Source organism: Girardinichthys multiradiatus, chromosome 10 (assembly GCF_021462225.1).
Source record: "Girardinichthys multiradiatus isolate DD_20200921_A chromosome 10, DD_fGirMul_XY1, whole genome shotgun sequence".
In the NCBI taxonomy this organism is placed as follows: domain Eukaryota; kingdom Metazoa; phylum Chordata; class Actinopteri; order Cyprinodontiformes; family Goodeidae; genus Girardinichthys; species Girardinichthys multiradiatus.
In genome coordinates, this window is record NC_061803.1 from 24,431,628 (window position 1) to 24,443,571 (window position 11,944).

General features: G+C 39.0%; 1 protein-coding gene and 1 long non-coding RNA gene across 3 annotated transcripts in view; one reads left to right on the top strand and one right to left on the bottom strand.

Moving 5' to 3' along the window:
- LOC124875579 overlaps window positions 1-10,565 on the top strand; it is a 51,034-nt gene extending 40,469 nt beyond the window's left edge. The window contains exons 3-4 of one of the 2 annotated variants that reach the window (XR_007040067.1): window positions 9,637-9,755; window positions 10,321-10,565. The gene's annotated coding sequence lies outside the window, so the exon portion shown is untranslated. Of the gene's footprint in view, window positions 1-9,636; window positions 9,908-10,320 lie in introns of those variants that run through there. The other variant, XR_007040066.1, reaches the window with a different exon arrangement.
- On the bottom strand, window positions 9,374-9,670 carry LOC124875582. Its single transcript, XR_007040069.1, has 2 exons — window positions 9,530-9,670; window positions 9,374-9,451 (listed from the first exon to the last, which is right to left on the bottom strand). It is a non-coding gene; the product is annotated as an uncharacterized LOC124875582 (long non-coding RNA).
- Window positions 10,566-11,944: the final 1,379 nt, after the last annotated feature.

An 11,944-nucleotide genomic window follows, 5' to 3' on the forward strand; every position in this document is an offset into this window, starting at 1 on the left:
GACATTTACCGTGCTTTTGGTTAATAATTAATAATTATTAATGATAACTAATTGTAATTATTAAGTGCTTTGAGCCCATAATCACAACACCACAGGACATCTCTGATTTCTATTCGTAAGCAAGGATTTTTGGTTAGGAAATGTTTTTTCTGAATTATGATTTTTTATTATAATTTTTAATAAATATTCATTGATCAATATTCATAATCCTTACAAGTTTAAAGGAAAAGTAAATGTTTCCCCTCATCAGCATCATCATCCACTTGAAAACAAATTGGCATTGTACTATGTAGATTTAGCTGTAGTGGAGTCACCTGATGCCTTTGTCCTTCCAAACAGATTATTCCATTTGAAAAGCAGATTTATTAGCTACAGTTAATCTTATTTGAACTTGACTTGAAAAATGTGAAATTGAGGCCCATTGAATAACCAGTAACCCTACAGTCTGAGAACAAAGTGATCTATTTGGAATATATGGAACAATCAAATCTCTAATGTACGATGGAGCTTGATCACTAAAGGCTTCATATGTGAGAAGGAGAATTTTAAATTCTATTTTGGATTTAAAAGGGAGCAAAGGAAGGGAAACTAAAATAGGAGAAATATGATCTCTCTTTTTAATTTTCATCAGAACTCTTGCTGCAGCATTTTGGATCAGCTGAAGGATTTTAACTGCATTTTGTCAACATCCTGATAGTAAAGAATTACAATAGTCCAGTCTTGAAGTAACAAATGCATGGGCTAGTTTTTCAGCATCACTCCTAGATAGGATATATGCAATTTTGGCAATATTTCAGGGTTAAGGAAAGTAATCCAAGAAACCTGTTTAATATGGAATTTAAATTATGTGTCCTGGTCAAAAATAACACCAAGTGTTTTACTTTATTTCTCTAGGTCAATTTAATGCCATCCACATTAATTGACTGACTAAGCGGTTTCTTTCTCAAAGACTCCGGTCCAAAGGAGACAACTTCTCTGTTGTCTGAATTTAGAAGTAGAAAATTTAAAGTCCTCTAAATTTGAATGTTTTCAAGATATGCCTGTAGTATATCTAACTGGTTGGGCTCATCAGGATTCATGGATAAGTAAAGCTGTGTATCAGCAGCGTAACAGTGAAAATGTATCCTATGCTGCCTGATAATTTTACCTACTGGAAGCATATATATACAGGTGTTGGACAATGAAACTGAAACACCTGGTTTTAGACCACAATAATTTATTAGTATGGTGTAGGGCCTCCTTTTGCAGCCAATACAGCGTCAATTCGTCTTGGGAATGACATATACAAGTCCTGCACAGTGGTCAGAGGGATTTTAAGCCATTCTTCTTGCAGGATAGTGGCCAGGTCACTACGTGATACTGGTGGAGGAAAACATTTCCTTACTCGCTTCTCCAGAACACCCCAAAGTGGCTCAATAATATTTAGATCTGGTGACTGTGCAGGCCTTGGGAGATGTTCAACTTCACTTTCATGTTCATCAAACCAATCTTTCACCAGTCTTGCTGTGTGTATTGGTGCATTGTCATCTTGATACACGGCACCGCCTTCAGGATACAATGTTTGGACCACATGGTCCTCAAGAATGGTTTGGTAGTCCTTGGCAGTGACGCGCCCATCTAGCACAAGTATTGGGCCAAGGGAATGCCATGATATGGCCGCTCAAACCATCACTGATCCACTCCCATGCTTCACTCTGGGCATGCAACAGTCTGGGTGGTACGCTTCTTTGGGGCTTCTCCACACCGTAACTCTCTCGGATGTGGGGAAAACAGTAAAGGTGGACTCATCAGAGAACAATACATGTTTCACATTGTCCACAGCCCAAGATTTGCGCTCCTTGCACCATTGAAACCGACGTTTGGCATTGGCATGAGTGACCAAAGGTTTGGCTATAGCAGCCCGCCATGTATATTGACCCTGTGGAGCTCCCGACGGACAGTTCTGGTGGAAACAGGAGAGTTGAGGTGCACATTTAATTCTGCCGTGATTTGGGCAGCCATGGTTTTTATGTTTTTAGGATACAATCCGGGTTAGCACCTGAACATCCCTTTCAGACAGCTTCCTCTTGCGTCCACAGTTAATCCTGTTGGATGTGGTTTGTCCTTCTTGGTGGTATGCTGACATTACCCTGGATACAGTGGCTCTTGATACATCACAAAGACTTGCTGTCTCCGTCACAGATGCGCCAGCAAGATGTGCACCAACAATTTGTCCTCATTTAAACTCTGGTATGTCACCAATAATGTTGTGTGCATTTCAATATTTTGAGCAAAACTGTACTCTTACCCCGCTAATTGAACCTTCACACTCTGCTCTTACTGGTGCAATGTGCAATCAATGAAGACTAGCTACCAGGCTGGTCCAATTTAGCCATGAAACCTCCCACACTAAAATGACAGGTGTTTCAGTTTCATTGTCCAACCCCTGTATATATACTAAAGAGAATTGGCCCAAGCACTGAACCCTGTGGTACTCCACAATTAACCCTGGAGTTTGAAAATGATTTTTCAGTTACATGAACAAACTGGAATCTGTCAGACAAATAAGATTTAGACCAGCCTAGTGCTGTTCCTCTGATCCCTACAGCATGTCCCAGCCTTTCTTAGAGAATATTGTGATCGACTATATCAAATGCAGCACTGAGATCTAACAGGACAAGTACAGACACCATTTTCTGAGGCTAGGAGAATAACATTAGTGACTTTCAGCATAGCTGTTTCAGTGCTATAATGAGCTCTGAAACCAGATTGAAACTCTTCAAGCAGATCATTGCTGTGTTAATGCTCACATAGTTGATTACCAACTATTTTCTCAAGAATTTTAGATAAGAACGGAAGATTGGATGTAGGTGTGTAATTTATTGAGTCATATTGATCAAGCGAAGGTTTAAGTAAAGGGTTTTTGAACAGCTACCTTTAAAGCCTGTGGTACATATCAATTTACTAAGGATAGATTAATCATATTTAAAATGGGGCTGGTAATCAAAGGGAACAACTCCTTAAATAATTTGGTTGGGATTGGTTCTAACATACAAGTTGAAGGTTTTATTTTTAATAGAATCAATTTCCTTTAAAAAGAATGCCCTAAAGTCATTACTGCTGAGGGCTAAGGGAATGGACGGCTCAACAGAGCTATGACTGCGTAAGTTTAGCAACTGTACTAATAAGAAATATAGGATTATTCTTAATATCTTCTATCAATGATGAGAAATAAGCTGTTCTAGCTTGGCGAAGTGTCTTTTTATACAACAGTAAACAATTTTTCCAGATTAAGTAGGAGTCCTGTAGGTGTGTAGAGTGCCATTTTCTCTCCAATTTTCTAACATTGTGCTTTAAAGTACACAGCCCTGAATTAAACCAGGGAGCCAGTCACCTATGAATAATTACCTTCTTTTTCAGTGGGGCTACATTGTCTTATGCACAACACAGTTAGGAAGTAACACTATGAACAAGAAAATCAATTTGTGAAGGGGAAGAAACAAAATTATTGCCCTCATCTGTGATAATGAGGAAATTAAAAATGGAACAGATGCTTTAAAGGTTATTACAGCATTGTCTGATAATGATTTACTATAATAAAATTGTCCTTCTGATGTGGAGTACTCAGTTAAATTAAACTCAAGGGTTATTAAAAATGGTCAGACAGGACAGGGTTATGAGGAAATATTGTTATTTCTTTACACTCAATGCCATAAGTCAGCACAAGGTCTAGAGAATGAAGACAAAGGTGGGTAGGTTTGTTAATGTTTTGAGCAAAGCCAATTGAGTCTAACATAGCATTAAAGGCTATATTTAGGCTATCACTTTCAGTGTCAACATGAATGTTAAAATCCCCCACTATAATAACCTTATCTGTATTTAACACTAAATCCGATGAAAGGTCAGAAAACTGAACTAAAAATTGAGAGTAAGGGCCTGGTGGACGGTACAAAACAACAAACAGAAGTGGTTTTAGTGCTTTGCAATTTGAATGTGGAAACCTAAGGATTAAATATTCAAAAGAGTTGTAGCTATTAACTGGTCTGGGACTAATCAATAAATTGGACTGAAAGATGGTTGCTACTCCTCCTCCTCACCCAGTATTTCGAGGTATGTGAAAATGTAAATAATTAGTAGCAGTTGACTCATTTATAGTAACATAATTCTCTTGCTACAGCCATATGACAGCACAAGGTCCAGAGAATAAAGACAAATGTGGGTAGGTTGGCTAATGTTTTGAGCAAAGCCAGTTGAGTCTAAGATGGCATACAAGGCTATATTTAGGCTATCACTTTCAGTGTCAACATGAATGTTAAAATCCCCCACTATAACCTTATCTGTATTTAACAGTAAATCAGATAATAAGTCTGAGAACTGAGTTGCAGCTATTAATTGGTCTGGAACTAATCAATTAATCGGACTGAAGGATGGTTGCTACTCCTCCTCCTCTCCCAGTATTTTGAGGTTTTTGGAAATTTGAAAATTAGAGTTGACTCATTTATAGTAATATAAACCTCTTGCTGCAGCCAGGTTTCTGTGAGACAAAATAAATCCATCTGTTTGTCACAAATCAAGTTATTAACAAAGTCTTTAAAGAGAGAGATCTTATGTTCAATAAGCAACATTAAATTGTTTTATTTTTCTTTTTACTCTGAGTTGTATTTATTTTTATGAGATTTTCATGGTTTCCTCCTTTTATATTGTTTTTCTAATCTATTAAATTTTAGTCGTGGGCGAGACACTGTCTTAATAGCGTAATGGGTGGGTAGCAGTACAGAAGCTGCAGAGAGGAGTGTTAAACTACGACCCTGCTTCCTGGTCTGAATCCTGGGTTGTCAGAGTTTTGGAAAACTAATAAATTAGGACAGATACCTAGAAAGAAGAGCTGCTCCATCCAATGTGGGATGGATGCCGTCTCTCCGGATCAGACCAGGTTTTCCTGAAAATGTTTGCCAATTATGTGTAGCCAGCATTGTTTTCAGGACACCACCTAGACAGCCAGCTGTTGAATGACAAAATGCGGCTAAATATGTCGTCACTGGTCAGATCAGGGAGGGGACCAGAGAAAATTACGGAGTCCGACATTGGTTTGGCAAACTTACACACCGAAGCAGCACTAACTTTGGTGACCTCCGATTGGCATAACCCAGTGTCAATACCGCCAGCGCGAATAACAGTCTTAGTGTATTTACGTTTATCCTTAGCCAGCAGTTTCAGGTAGGATTTGATGTCACCCGTTCTGGCCTCATTTCAGAGTGCCTGATTTGGACAAACAATAAATGTTTTGGTTCAGACCGGCTGTGATTTTCCGCCTGCCTTCAAAGTCTTACATTCTCAATTTCAAATCCAAATAGCCACATTTCTGGTACTTTCCGTAGATCTTGAGCATACAACTTTCTCCAAGATTAAATCATATCACCTTTGAGTCCGGGAACCGTCGCCAGCCTGCGATTCTGTTCAAGGATTGTGTCCAGCTTGCGATTCTGCTCTCTTAACATTTCAGTCTGAGTGTTGAGAGCTCTATAGATCCCTTCAAACATCCCCGGCAGCTTTGGAGTGCTTTGAACAGCTGCCGATGTTTTACGTATCTTTCGATAAGCCAGGTAACCGCCAACTCCAAAATGCAGAAATCCTGTTATCAGAAATCCAATTATGTACAAATCTTCCATGTCCTCGACTGACATTATTGTCAGACACACAATTTTCCACTGCTGCCAGGAATCCATTGCGTATCCGGAGAAGAACGTCCCATCTGGACAAGAGGGTTCCCCTTTACCCTGCCTTCCCATCGAGAAAATTTGATCGATTGCGTTAGGAGACCAGCTGACCAAATCCATAATGAACAAATTAGGAGGATATGCGAATAGAGGCTCTAAGAAGAACATAGACAAAAAGCTGAAGTCGGGCAAAAATGGGGGAGGATCAAGGACAGAGTGGAAAAGCGTCTGACCCCACCAAGTGCAGAAGAGAAAAGCAGAAAATTATGTGTTCTAACATGCTTATGGGTTAGAATAGGTCAGAGATGTCACAGCAAATAGAAATCATGTCAAATCGAGAGAGCCTTCACACACCAAACAATCCACCGAGGGCAACAGTGAAATCAGGAATTGACGCAATAAACCTTACCACCTCGTCTATAACAAATATAACATGTCTCCTCCAGGGGGAGCCACAAAAATCGGGAAATATTCACTTTAATACAGTTATGTTAGAACTATTTATTACTATTAACTCTTAAAATGGAAAAACTAACATAGATTTGAAATAGTTAGTTTATTATTTGTTTGTCATGGACCGTGTACACAAAAAACATTAATCTCACAATGAGAAGAGATGCTTTGAACCAGACTTAGCAAAAGCTACTTTCCATCTGCAGTCCCTGGGCAAGTGTGCACAATAAAATAAATCACAATACAAAATTACCATAAGCTCATGTTAAAAAAATATTTTGTTCCTATTTCATATACCATACAAAACACATTTCCTAAAAAATATTATTTGGCCTGAACTAAATAAAAATACAAGTTACAAATATATTAACGATAAGTGATAAGGAATAAAAAGTAAACACAGCATAAGAAATTATGTTGGCACAGCTGATTGTTGATAATGTATTTTTACAGATTTTGAGAAAATGTTTGCAGATCTACAGACATGAGGCTGTCTGGTGGCTGATTCAATTGTTTTAAGGATTTGAATGAAAAAGCTAATTGCGCAAAGGTAGAACATATTTTTGGGAAGAGTTTCTGAGTTGTTTGGTCAGTACATAGTTGAATGAATTTCTTTAATGAAGAAGGGGCAATATTATTAATTTTGAAAATCATTCGTAAATTTCAATAATGAATTAGGTTACAAAAACTTAGCATATTGTATTTGCTAAGAATATCATAATGGTGATAATGAAGTGTTTTTTGTCCCAACACCTTTATGGCATGGTTATGGAGAGATCTGAGTGATCTCAGACACCAACAGGAAATGCAATAAATGATGTGAGAAACAATCATAGCAATAAAATGTGAGACTGTTTCTTATGTATCTGTGAAGATGTTATACAGGTCCTTCTCAAAATATTGACATATTGTGATAAAGTTAATTATTTTCCATAATGTCATGATGAAAATTTAACATTCATATATTTTAGATTCATTGCACACTAACTGAAATATTTCACGTCTTTTATTGTCTTAATACGGATGATTTTGGCATACAGCTCATGAAAACCCCAAATTTCTATCTCACAAAATTAACATATTTCATCCGACCAATAAAAGAAAAGTGTTTTTAATACAAAAAACGTCAACCTTCAAATAATCATGTACAGTTATGCACTCAATACTTGGTCGGGAATCCTTTTGCAGAAATGACTGCTTCAATACGGCGTGGCATGGAGGCAATCAGCCTGTGGCACTGCTGAGGTCTTATGGAGGCCCAGGATGCTTCGATAGCGGCCTTTAGCTCATCCAGAGTGTTGGGTCTTGAGTCTCTCAACGTTCTCTTCACAATATCCCACAGATTCTCTATGGGGTTCAGGTCAGGAGAGTTGGCAGGCCAATTGAGCACAGTGACACCATGGTCAGTAAACCATTTACCAGTGGTTTTGGCACTGTGAGCAGGTGCCAGGTCGTGCTGAAAAATGAAATCTTCATCTCCATAAAGCTTTTCAGCAGATGGAAGCATGAAGTGCTCCAAAATCTCCTGATAGCTAGCTGCATTGACCCTGCCCTTGATAAAACACAGTGGACCAACACCAGCAGCTGACACGGCGCCCCAGACCATCACTGACTGTGGGTACTTGACACTGGACTTCTGGCATTTTGGCATTTCCTTCTCCCCAGTCTTCCTCCAGACTCTGGCACCTTGATTTCCGAATGACATGCAGAATTTGCTTTCATCCGAAAAAAGTACTTTGGACCACTGAGCAACAGTCCAGTGCTGCTTCTCTGTAGCCCAGGTCAGGCGCTTCTGCCGCTGTTTCTGGTTCAAAAGTGGCTTTACCTGGGGAATGCGGCACCTGTAGCCCATTTCCTGCACACGCCTGTGCACGGTGGCTCTGGATGTTTCTACTCCAGACTCAGTCCACTGCTTCCGCAGGTCCCCCAAGGTCTGGAATCGGCCCGTCTCCACAATCCTCATCAGGGTCCGATCACCTCTTGTTGTGCAGCGTTTTCTGCCACACTTTTTCCTTCCCACAGACTTCCCACTGAGGTGCCTTGATACAGCACTCTGGGAACAGCCTATTCGTTCAGAATTTTCTTTCTGTGTCTTACCCTCTTGCTTGAGGGTGTCAATAGTGGCCTTATTGACAGCAGTCAGGTCGGCAGTCTTACCCATGATTGGGGTTTTGAGTGATGAACCAGGCTGGGAGTTTTAAAGGCCTCAGGAATCTTTTGCAGGTGTTTAGAGTTAACTCGTTGATTCAGATGATTAGGTTCATAGCTCGTTTAGAGACCCTTTTAATGATATGCTAATTTTGTGAGATAGGAATTTTGGGTTTTCATGAGCTGTTTGCCAAAATCATCCGTATTAAGACAATAAAAGACCTGAAATATTTCAGTTAGTGTGCAATGAATCTAAAATATATGAATGTTAAATTTTCATCATGACATTATGGAAAATAATTAACTTTATCACAATATGCTAATATTTTGAGAAGGACCTGTACATACTTTGAGATGTTTTTTGAACCCCAGAGTCAGGTCTATGTGGACTCCTAAGTATTTCATTTCAGATACAATGTTTACAATTTTTCACCCTTAACATTCATGTTTGGTATGTCTTTAAGTTAGTTGGTCTTACTAAAACACATGCCAAACGTTTTTTTTATTTTGTTTTATGTTTATGGTAAGACAGGAAGCTTGTAGCCAATTGTTTATCCTATCCATCGCAACAGACAATTTAGTGGCAACCAGATTTATGTCCTTATCCTGCACATAGATGATGGCATCATCTACACACATGACAATGTCTACGTCTTTGCACACAGCCGGAAGGTCATTAATATAAATACTGAACAACAAGGGGCCCAAAATGGACCCTTGCAGGTTCTATTCAGAGGTTTACAAACTGCACAAAACTGAATCAGAAATTAAAATCTTTTCTACAGACAGTTTTTCTAGTTGTGTGCAAACCCAAATAATGTACATATTATTCTTAGATGCATAAACCTTAATTACAGAGCTTGATTTTACAGGCACAAAATAATTATATACTATCAATATAATTAAGGTGCTTCAGTCAGGACCAAGCAGTCAACAACAGTCAAACATTTCTGTTAGAATAATACTCAAGTCTAAACCACAGTAAAAAAAACAAAACAAAAAAAACAACCCGGCAATTTGTGTCATATTGCCGTTTAGCCAGACCCTGGAGCGAGCAACAACTACAGATGCAAAAACCAGTTTAAACGGCTTTATTAAAAAGCACAATAATGTAGAGCGGTGTGTCTTCAAGTCAAGGAGGCTTCAGGAGTTCTCTGGTGGAAGACAGATGCGTTAGTGAAGGTACCAGATGATGGTTCAGAATAGAGATGTGGAATGTGGGAGAGTCTTACTGGAGGCTGTAGTTGAATCTGTAGGCGAGGCGGGTGAATGTGTCCTTGATGGCTGAGCTTGGCAGTTTGAGGAGGGCTCAGTGTGTAACGATGGTTTCTTTTGACAGCCGGCATCAAAGGGTGGAGAGGCAAATGGGAATCAGAGCAATCGTGGAGCGTTCTCAGCTGTGTGTCTCTTTGTGATGGAGAGGAAGGAGCAAGGAGGACCTTCCAAGGGAGACCAAAGGTAAGTTCCTCTGGAGTCATCCAGTTGGGATCCGAGTAACACACGCTTGACGAGGAGGGTCAGCTCTGCCAGGTGGGGGAAGACACAAAGGGTAAGTAACTCACTTAAGACTAGGAAGTCACAAAGAGGAGGCCTGATTACCACACTGTGCGTGAGAACTCTCTGCCGTCTCCATCAGGGACTCCACTCCTCTTTAAGCTCTGCTTAATGACATGTGGGAGACACCTGTGTAGTCTGCCTGCCTGGAGCCACCTTGTGGACTAAAAGGTAAGTACACACACAATCACCATGCACACAGCCTCAGGGATACAATTTGATCAACTTGCATCTCAGCACTGGACCTGATTAAAATGTTAAAAAATCCAAGCAGTGTTTTACAGTAAATAAAGGTAATTTGGAGCAGTGTAACAAATATGACAGTCGTTGTTAAAAAGACCATAAAAGTTCCTAAATGGGGTATTAAACTTGCTATATTATGCTGTTTAAAATTGTGCTTAAGGCAGTCAGTAGGCTTCTGTCTCCACTGCTTCTTATCTCTTACTCGTTCTCTTCTTCTGCCTTTTAGGGGAAAGTGCAGTGGCAGCTCCAATCAGAATCATGATCACTCCAGAATCAAACAAGGAATTTGACTTTAGTTTCCATGGATGTGCTTCTTGTGAAGCTTTTGTTCGGCTCATTTGTTGCAGTCTTCTCTTCTCTTCATGTCTGCAGTATCATTCATACCACACCCACTTTGTGTAATGTACCAGCACCACTGGCAATGAAACGCATCAAGGAAAACATGATGCTACCACCATCATGCTTAACAGTGGGTACACTGTTGTTTAGTTTTAAAGCCTCATCGTGATCCATGCATCTAACAAGTCCTCCAAAATACAAAAAACACTGTTAATGCAGCATGTTTTACAATGTTGATCTTGTATGTCCGTTTAAAGCACAATTAAGACTAGATTATAGGTTTTATCTCACTGAATAGTTCATAAATCGTATGAGGCTAAATATCGTAATCACTGTTTAGACCAATATATATAAACGAATGGGTCCACATGATGCTAAAAGTGAGGTGGGTCACCATTTCAGACCCAGCTTGGTTCCAGTTTAAATCTGAACAGAAAAAAACAAAACCTCATTGAAAAGGATGAAACCATTACAGCCACACCTGAACTTCAGAGTGCCACCAGAAATACACAAAATATCAAATGTGTTTTTCAAGATTCTGAAGCTCAGTTATACCTTGTGCTTTTTCCCAATCTTATTTTCATTAAAATTTAAAAATTTTGCCCAGTCACATTGAGGTGTAAAGGGAGCTGAGAATGTGAGACTTTAAAGAAAAAGATGCCAATAATAATAATAATAAATAATAAAAAAAAGGACAAAATGACAAAAACCAAGGCAGAAAAAAGGACAGTCAGACAAAGAAAAGCAAAGGCGCCAGGTTTCTGTAAGCCCCCCATCACTATTCCTGAGACAGGAAGAACAGAATAATACTCAGTGGAGCCATTAGGATGTCTAAAGAATATTCTCCCCAGCTTTAGGAGAGATTATGTGAACACGAGTGTGTGTTCTGGGTATATACAGGAGATCTGAGGACTATGCTTTGCTCTCCTGGAAGGAAAGAATTGACTTCTTGCTCCCCCATGTTCTGCACTCTAAGTACATACCTTCTGTAAATAACAGAGAACAGTGGTATCATGTGATGCATAGAGAAACTAGCTAAACAAGAGTACATAATGTAATAAAAAACTAAAGGACCAGCATGTTTGAAACTTTTTTCTATTTCCTCAATTATTTATATAGCACCAATTGAAATCTAACAATGACTCAATTCATTTACATCAACTTCAATTTAATCTAATTATAGTGTAATTTCAACAAAAACGTTCAGGTCAACATAAAGTTCTAACGTCATGCCAAAGCATCTCAAACAATTTATGTCTAGACTTTGACTAGGCCACTCTAAAACCTTAATTTTGTGGGTTTTTGGACTTGCTGGTGTGCTTTGAATTATCTTCCTGCTACATAACCCAAGTTTGATTGAGCTGAAAGGGTTAAACTAATGCAAATTGTCATTGTTCATATCTGTGGGATGTAACCTTATGTTTTTGGATATTAATGGTCTACAGCTTCACGACAAAACATTGCTAATTTCATTGCTGTTCTGTTCAGCCAAACAACCATCATATATCTAT